Source organism: Equus asinus, chromosome 2 (assembly GCF_041296235.1).
Source record: "Equus asinus isolate D_3611 breed Donkey chromosome 2, EquAss-T2T_v2, whole genome shotgun sequence".
Taxonomy (NCBI): domain Eukaryota; kingdom Metazoa; phylum Chordata; class Mammalia; order Perissodactyla; family Equidae; genus Equus; species Equus asinus.
Genome location: NC_091791.1, coordinates 48,478,945 through 48,487,888, shown reverse-complemented (window position 1 = coordinate 48,487,888; position 8,944 = coordinate 48,478,945). Strand labels below are relative to the sequence as shown.

Here is an 8,944-nt window from a genome sequence, read left to right as displayed (position 1 = left end):
GCTTTGATTTGGGGAGCACATCAATAAAATTGTAACATCACTATATTGGTCAGGGTTCTTGAGAAACAGAACCAATAGGAGAGATATATCTTATATGTACAAAGGGGTTTATTATAAAGAATTGGCTTGTGGAATAATGGAGGTGTGCAAGTCCCAAGATCTGCAGGGTGAATCAGCAAGTTGGAGACCCAGGAGAGCCGATGGTTTAGTTCAAATCCACAGGCAGGAAAAAGTTGACTTCTCAGCTTGAAGGCAGCCAGGGAACAGGAGTCTGTCTTACTTAGGAGAGGATCAGCTTTTTCGTTCTATTCAGGCCTTCAAGTGATTGGATGAGACCCACCCACATTAGGGAGGGCAATTTGCATTACTCAAGCTACCAATTTAAATGTTAATCTTATCCAAAAATACCCTTACAGAAACATCCAGAATAATCTTGACCAAATATCTGGGTAGGCTGAAGCTGAGTCAAATTGACACAAAATTGATCATCATAATCACCATCAACATTTGGTTCAGGAACTATTAGAGGAAAAGAATTGCAAAAGAACTTGACGGCAACATCAGCAACAACAGGAAACAGTAGAGGCAGAACTGATAGATTTTGCTTCTTGCGCTGAGCTTGGTTGCTGAGCTTGGTTTGAAGTGAGCATTGACTCAGTGTTGCAATTGAGCAGTTTAGGGGCTGCAGAAGCAGTTAGCTGGTGATGGTGCTGAAATTTTTTCCTTTTCACTTTAATGGTCAACTTTTAAAATTGGACCACTATATTTTAAAACAGTCAATTTTATTATAATAGTAACAGTATAGTAAATAGTCAAATATTATTTCACAATTTTTGGGTATAAATTAAGACATGCTCTCATCTCAGAAGTCATTCTGTGATGAAGCTATTCAGCTTCAGTCTTTGCTTGGGTGAAGTTTGATTAAATATTCTGCCACTCAGCATTTGACTAAAATGTATTTTTGTTGTACTTATACCCTTTTTTTTTTCCCCTGAAGATTAGGGCAATTTCTGAATGGCATTCCTTTATAAGAATTTCCAGTTAAAGTCCCAGCAAACTGTCTTTCCTTTGGACCCAGGAAGATTGTCTCCAGGGGCACTGCCCTGCTTCCCGCCCTGGCTCTCTTGCCTTCAGGTTGCACAAGTCTCTAATCAGCCCTTTATCCATACTCCTCAGTGTGCAGCTCCAATCCCTCTCCATGGCGAGAAATCTGCTCTGGAAGGATCTTTCGACCCTTGCCCATATAATGCCCCAAACCTGGGCTACACCATCTCAAAGACATACCAAGCATTCATGCTCTCCGGCCCCACGTTTCACAGGTTCTGGCGGTAGGGGAAAGTGGAGGTGGATAGAGAAGGTGGTGTCTTCCTTTGCCCATCAAATGAGGCAGAAAAATGCCCTTCCTTCAACTTGCCTTTTCAATACTTTTGCTAGTTGAAGCTCCAGGCCTGCTAGTCCTTTACTGTTCTCATTAAATTAATGGCTTATTAAAGTATTCATCTCTCTTCCAAGGACAAACATTATTGTTTAAGAGACAGTACAATGTTATTTCATACCGAGAGAGAATACTTCCTCTACTGTGAAGGTCTTTGCTCTGTACTTGGAGTCATGGGGTCCCCATTGTCATTCTGAGGGGCTCTGGCTTCCTTTACTCTGTTTTTGAGGCCCTGGTGAATCATAAAAGAGGTATATTAGCTATTAATATTCACTCCTACTGGGATTTAGGGACAGAATCTCTATTACATTATGTTCTTTTGAGTCAAAGTTTCCCTTTGATAGAAAAAAGGGAGACTCGTGTATAGACAGTCATTTTTGGCCTTATGGCAAACAGGCATACATGGAAAGAAAAGTGACAAATGTCCTACTCCCAGAGGGTTTGATGGGGTCATGAGAGAGGGCTGTAGCTGAAGAATTCCTTTTCAGACAGGGATAGGGGCAGCCTGAGTGAGGCGTGGGCGTTGTATGGTTAGCAAAGGTTTCACTTTCAAGGTTCAGCAAAGATGCAAGAAGGAGCTTTCTGGTTTCCAGTTCCATGTGTAAGGAGCTTGAAAATCATGACTCTATCCTAACAAGTAAAAAGCTGAACAAACTAAGAAAACCAACAACTCTTCTTTGATCCATAAAAGAAGTGAGGTCACAGGGCAAACCACTGCCCCCCAAATATGAGAGACTAACAGGTGAATACAGATAATCACAGCCCAGCAGAGCAGAAACCTCTGCAGAAACCAACGCTGGGATAGGAAAACCTGAACTGTGATAAATTGCTGGAGGCTCAGGGTGGGCAAGTCTGAGAGAGAAAAACTCCACGGCGACGCAGTTATGGGGTCCCCCACATTTTTGTGAGTTTTATTTCTTAAAGCTCTACTAGGATCTCATAGTGACATTCAGAGAAAACTCCCCCATGCTTGCAACAGGGGGAGGGGAAAAGGAATTATTTTGAAATAACCCAGAGCATCTGTTCTCCTTAACACGCTTGTCCTCTGGAGGAGCTATTTAATCAGAGCCTAACCTGCTGGGGTTTATCAGAGTGTAGCTAATCTAGGGGGAAGGGAAATACCCAACTCCAGCCCACTCTAACCATCCTGTCGCACTTAAGGGTGGTGAGGGAGGGGAGGCTGAGAAGCTTGTGTGAAGTTCACAGTTCAGAGGCAAAGGCTCACTAAACTACTGAGACCTAATCCTACCAAACTACAGATCCAGGAAGCTCAGAGAACATCAAGTAGGATAAAGGCCAAAAAACTACATCTTGATGTGTCGTTTTCAAACTACGGGAAATCAAAGATTAAAAAAAAAGTCCTGCAACAAGCCAGAGGCAAAAGATGGACATTAGTGAGGGAGAGAGCTATGTTGATATTGGGGAGAAGAGTCCGGGTAGAGGAAACAGCAAGTGTAAAAGCCATGAGGACACCACAAACACCAAAGAGGCCAGTTTTACAAAAATGACTAAGTCTCATAAAGAAGGAGAGTAGGAGGAAATGCGGTCAGAGAAGTCACAGGGCCCCAGGAGCCTGTTCACTCTATAGCACTGTGGACCACTGAACAGACTTTTGTTTTTACTGAGTAGAGTGGGAGTCCCTCCAGGATTTGGGACTGATTAGTAGGATCATCTGATTTTTCTTTTGAGCATATACATATAGCAAGAAAAATTAGATTCCACTATAAAACACCAGCTTAAAAAAATATTTGAGAGTTTATACCAAATTTGAGATAGTACCTGGAGTTAGGCAAACTGCACAGTCTGAGGGAATGGTCCGCATATGACTGCTCTCACCTCCATCACCAACCACAAATTTGGGGGTTCCAAGGGCCATCCTCACTCTATCCAGCTGGCCACAAATTTGAGGGTTCCCACAACCACCCTCAGATTTGAAAATTGGCTATAATGACTCAGAGAACTCAGGAAAGTGCTGTATTTAAAGGTGACAATTTTGTTATAGCAAAAGCATACAAATTAGAACCAGCCAAAGGAAAAGACATGCAAAGGGCAAAGTCTAGGAGGGTTCCCAATGTGAAGCTTCTGTCATGTTTGGGGATGCATTGTCCTGTCAGCATTGAACTATGACAATACTCAAAGAATATTGCTAGCCAGCGATGCTCAGTTTGGCTTCAGTGTCCAGAGTTTTTATTGAGGCTTCATTAAGTAGTTGTGATTGATTGATTCATTGGCCACACGGTTGAAGTCAATCTTCAGCCCCCTAGATGTTGGGCTGATATCCTATTGCTGAAAGCCCAACTTGCTAATCACATGGGTAGTCCTTCTAGCATGGCCAGCCCTATCCTGAGTCATCTTGTTAGTGTAAATGACCAGATGTGGCCCCAGGTGCTCACCACGACTGACAAAGACACTCCAATCACTTGGGAAATTCCAAGGATTTAGAGTTTATGTCCCAGGAACTAGAGACAAAGGTTAGCCAAATTCTTGATTACATGTGTAGATTACACATACGCATTGTCATACAACTCACAATTAAGTGGATATTTTGACAATAATTCATGTTAATTCAATATAAACTTTTCACTGATTCTTTGTACTTAGAAATGCAATTTTTCTTTCCCTCCTCATTCTTAAGATGAACAGACATTTTGTGATCTTAACTTGTTTAGCACCAACAGTTCTTTATGGGCTTTTTTGTTGTTTTTTTGTTTTTGCTGAGGAAGATTTGCCCTAAGCTAACATCTCTTGCCAAATCTTCCTCTTTTTGCTTGAGGAATATTTGCCCTGAGCTAACATTTGTTCCCCCTCTTCCTCTATTTTGTATGTGGATCACCGCCACAGCATGGCTGCTGCCGAGTGGTGTAGGTCTGCGCCTGAGAACTGAATCTGGGCCACTGAAGCACAGCAAGCTGACCTTAACGGCTAGGCCATGAGGCAGACCCCTATGTTTCTTTTGGGTAGCTTTATTTTGTATATATTTTTCTTCTAACGATGTTTTTTTTCATATATATTCCTTCACATATGGTTCCATCTTACTTTTTTCTTATTCTTTGGTTTCTTAAGATTCAAGGTATGAAACTGTGAGTAGATAAATTGAATGATCATAATTCTGTCATTTTGATTGTGAGCACATCTGTGGTCTTGCAGTATTGCTCTCTTGAAAGTTTAATATGTTTCTTCTTCACATGTTCATCTAATCTAAATTCAGACTATAAAGTTTATTCCATAAGGTTACTACTCCTGCTTTGGGATTTTGAATGGATGATTCTGCTGAAACATTATCAGTTAAATCAGTTTTAATTGGGAAATGCTACTCACATTTCCCACAAGTCTGGTGCTGCTGGTTACTTAGTGCAGAAATCTTTAAGAGCTGTGCAGTGCTTTTGAATTTTTACAAGGGTCACATGCATAAAATTAGGGACCTTTAAAAGTTTGATTTCCTCCTTTGCCATAGATAACACCCTTTCTAAGATCAGATAACCCGTTTCAACAGCTTTGAAGTGGGGTTGAAGAAGATTTAAATGGTGTTGCAGTGGGGTAAACACGAGCAAGTCTGCGTCAACAGCTGTCTTCTCTGTTCTAGGAAGTAGCATCTCTCTCGGACATTTTTATATTTTGTGGATATTTTCTTGTTTTCTATATACGGGCTTGGTCTCAGCCTTGCTCAGTGAGTAACTAGAGATCTGACGACGGAGAATGCAAGCAGGACCTTCGCCACCTGCAGGGCCAGGGATGCCGAGAACCAGGTGGCTGCCGTTGCTGCAAGTCCTGGTTGATGTTTTAAAAGAATCAGTTTGGCTGTTGTATCAAGAATAGACTCAAGGAGGCAAAGACAGCAGCCAGTTATAAGGTTATTGCAGTACTACAGTATGACAGTATGGTGGCTTGCATCCAGGGTGTCTCAGTGAAGCTATTTAGAATTGATCAGATCCTAGTTATCTTTTTAAGAAAGAACCAACAATATTTGCCAACAGGTGGGATATAAGATGTGAGAGAAAGCAAGGACTCAAGTTTGACTCCAGGAATATTAGTTACTTATTGCCGAATAGCAAATTACCTCAAAACTTAGTGGCTGAAAACAACACCATTGGTAATCTCACAGTTTCATTGGGTCAGGAATCCCTGTATGGCTCAGTGAGTCCTCTGACTCTGGGTGTCTCCGAAGGCTGCAGTCATCTCATGGATCAACTCGGAAGGCTCTGCTTCCTAGCTCACTCACTGGTTATTGGCAGGATTCAATTCCTCACAAGCTGTTGGCCTGAGGTTTCTCTTGGCTCTTTGCCACACAGGGCTCTTTGCCACATATCTCACAGTACGGCAGCTTGCTTCATTAGAGTGAACAAGCACGAGGGGACACAGACAGTGCTAACACAAAACAGACTGCTAGCAAGATGGAAGTCACAGTCTTTTGTAAACTACTCATGGAGGTGACATCCAATCACTTTTGCTGTATTCTATTCATCACAAGCAAGCCATTAGGTCCAGCCCACAATGGACATAACGGAGGGTAGGGACACAGGACAAGGGCATGCATGCCAGAAGCAGGGGTCATTAGAGCACATCAGAAGCTATCTACCACACCACAATTTTAGCCTGAGTGACTGGACTGGTGGAGATAACATTTACTAAGATGACACTGTATTAGGAGCATCTTTGCAGGGGGTGGGGTGGGATAAATTAGGATTTTCTATTTTTGATATGTTAAAATTGACGTGTTTGTTAAACATCCAAATTGGATATATGTCTGACTTTAAAGGGAGCTATGTGAGCAGGAGATAAACAAATGGGATCATCAGCAATTAAGAATTGTGATCAAAAAGGACTCTAATGGAGGGGCAAATTCCCTGGGCTAATTTTAGCCTTCTTTCTTTATGACCATCTGGCATGTTGATGCATTCTCACGCTCCAGTAGAGTGTGAGCACACAGGTTTAGCGTGTGTTTTACATGAGGCAGTATTGCATAGTGGTTAGCAGCAGAAATCCCAAAGCCACATTGCGTAGGTTCAAACCCCTGCTCTGCTGCTTACCGCGTATTTGACAGTGAGTAAGTTACTTAATCTTTTTGTGCTTTTTTGTCCTCCTCTGTAAATTGGAAACAATAACAATAACTAAAGCACAGGGCTGTAATGAGAATTGAATGAGTAAAAATATATCAAAAGATCTTAGAATAAGGCTTTCCTCATAGTGAGTTCAGTGTATTTTAACTAATGCTGTTATTATTATAACTCTTCTTTAAAAGTATCACATTTTAGACAGCACTCAACTTGAGAATATCATTGCCATTTGGCAGTTTTGGTGAGTAAAAATGTACCAGTCATCCAGAAAATACGTTATTCATCATATGTGTCCATGTATGATTTGACTGCTCCCCAATTTGAAACTAATGAGAAAGGAAAGCTGTTTGTAATGAATAAGGCCATTACATTACAAAAATAAAAAAATTGAGGAGGATTTTAAAGTAGGAGTTTGAAATACATTTAATGTACCTATTTAAAAATATAATTTATTTATTTCACCATTCTACAGATTTTTTTTTTTTTTTTGGAAGATTAGCCCTGAGCTAACATCTGTTGCCAATACTCCTCTTTTTGCCGAGGAAGACTGGCCCTGAGCTAACATCCATGCCCATCTTCCTCTACTTTTTATATGCAGGAGGCCTGCCATGGCATGGCTTGTCAAGCAGTGTGTGGATCCACACCCGGGATCTGAACCAGTCAACCCCGGGATGCCAATGCGGAACATGTGAACTTAACCGCTGTGCCACCAGGCTGGCCCCTCTACAGATATTTTGATTATGCTTCATATAAGTTGACTCTTAGACTATTTCATTTAAAAGTGTATGGTATTTGTAGGGGCATTAGCGGACATGTCCCTTTAACGGCCATGTGTCCTTGAAACTTCTTATCTGGGCTACACGCCAACACTTATTATGATAGCAGTCCTGGGCTTGGCCGACCCAGCTGCTTTCTCATGGGATAATTGGCACAAAGACCCTCAAGGTCTTGAGGAGGGGGGAGGCTCTGGTGCTTGGAATGCAGGTCATACAGGGATGATCCCCCTTGGCAAGCACACAGCCCTAGTTCCTCTGCCTACTTAAGCAAGCTTCTCCCAGGGGGTGGTAGCGGGTGCACATTGCTGTCCAGCTGGCTGCCACTGGACCTTCCCTGTAAGTAACTCCCAATAAACCCATATGTCTTGTTTGCTGTCTCCGGGTCTTTTCTTTGGTCTCTCAGCAACCTATCCCACACTGCTCACCCAGATGGGCGTGTGGTGGGACAGTATTCCTTAACACTTGTGGCATTTGTCCCTTTTATGTTCTAGGTCGACGATTAAGTTGGAGTCCTCTAGTCATCAGAGTTTAGAAAAAGTTTTGGTAGTGGAAGGACAAGTGTGTAAGTAGAGATTTTTCTGTGATTCCTTCTTTTAAGGGAAGAGTGGACCATAGACAGGACACTGGCATTGAGTGAGAATGGGATAGCTGTTTATAGCCTTTAGTTTGTCTTACATGATGGAAGCAAGTGGCTAAAGTTCTGCCTCTTTCTCTTCTCACTAACTAAGGCTCAGAGAAAGCTGAGACATCTTTGATTCTTCAGTGGTTTTCGAAGTTCACTCTGAAAGCAAGCCACAGAGATTCTGAGGCTGTGTATCTGGGGCTATTCTGTGTGAGAGAGCAACTAAGAGGGCTGGTCTTTATGTTTCCCTGCCATTACTTCAACAAGAACTTCTGTTTTTTTTTGTCTATTTTGTACCTGGGATTCTGTATAAGTTTTATTTGAAGAGAATATTCTTGAGCTGAAAACAGGTGTTTGCAAATCATTAAACCAAGACTTTTTTTAAAAGATCTCTTCCCAGATAGCTTGTGCCTGTGATTTCTGTAATTTAAACATCATTAGGATAAATACGTATGTGTGTTAGGGAAGATATGGGGCTAGGGTGAGGGGGAAGCGTCGCTTCAGAAATTCTTTGCGTAGATGCTTTAGCCCAATCACATTGCTTTCCTAACATCTGTTTTAGATCCACATGAGGAGCGGGGAGCTTTGTGGAAAAGGGAAGAAAAGATGCAACTGTGGAGAAGATGACATTGGAGAATAGACAAGCCCAAGAGGACTCACACCAAGAGAAATTTTGATAGCCAAAGGGCAACGTGAAGGCATTGAAGTAACACGGAGATTAAGAGATGGTACTAGCAGCATGCAGACGAAACAAAAAATAAAATTTGCTTTAAAATTGGGCTTTGTATTGGTTCTTTTCATGGTCTTCCTTCCTTCCTTCCTTCTTTCCTTCCTTCCTTTTCTTTCTTTCCATTTTTTCTTTATTTTTGTATATCTGGAGTGATATGGCCCTGAATGAGAGATGCAGGCGTACATCTCAGGACTGGAGTCAAGACCAGCTGGAAGAGTCACTAGAGATTGGATTCGTGCTACAAAATGTGTGCCTGTGCTCATGTGCAACTTAAAGGGAATGTTCACTGAGGTCCTGAGTTACAGTCAGCTCATCAAGTACTTGAGT

The 8,944-nt window shown here is 41.8% G+C and overlaps 1 long non-coding RNA gene and 1 pseudogene across 1 annotated transcript; one reads left to right on the top strand and one right to left on the bottom strand.

Annotated features, from left to right (window-relative positions):
* Positions 1–1,574: 1,574 nt before the first annotated feature.
* Positions 1,575–5,028, bottom strand: LOC106838740 (small ribosomal subunit protein mS35 pseudogene; annotated as a pseudogene).
* A 2,356-nt stretch (positions 5,029–7,384) lies between these two features.
* Positions 7,385–8,666, top strand: LOC139044595 (uncharacterized). The gene is made up of 3 exons (XR_011501662.1): positions 7,385–7,601; positions 7,757–7,827; positions 8,450–8,666. It is a non-coding gene; the product is annotated as an uncharacterized lncRNA (long non-coding RNA).
* The last annotated feature ends 278 nt before the right edge of the window (positions 8,667–8,944 follow it).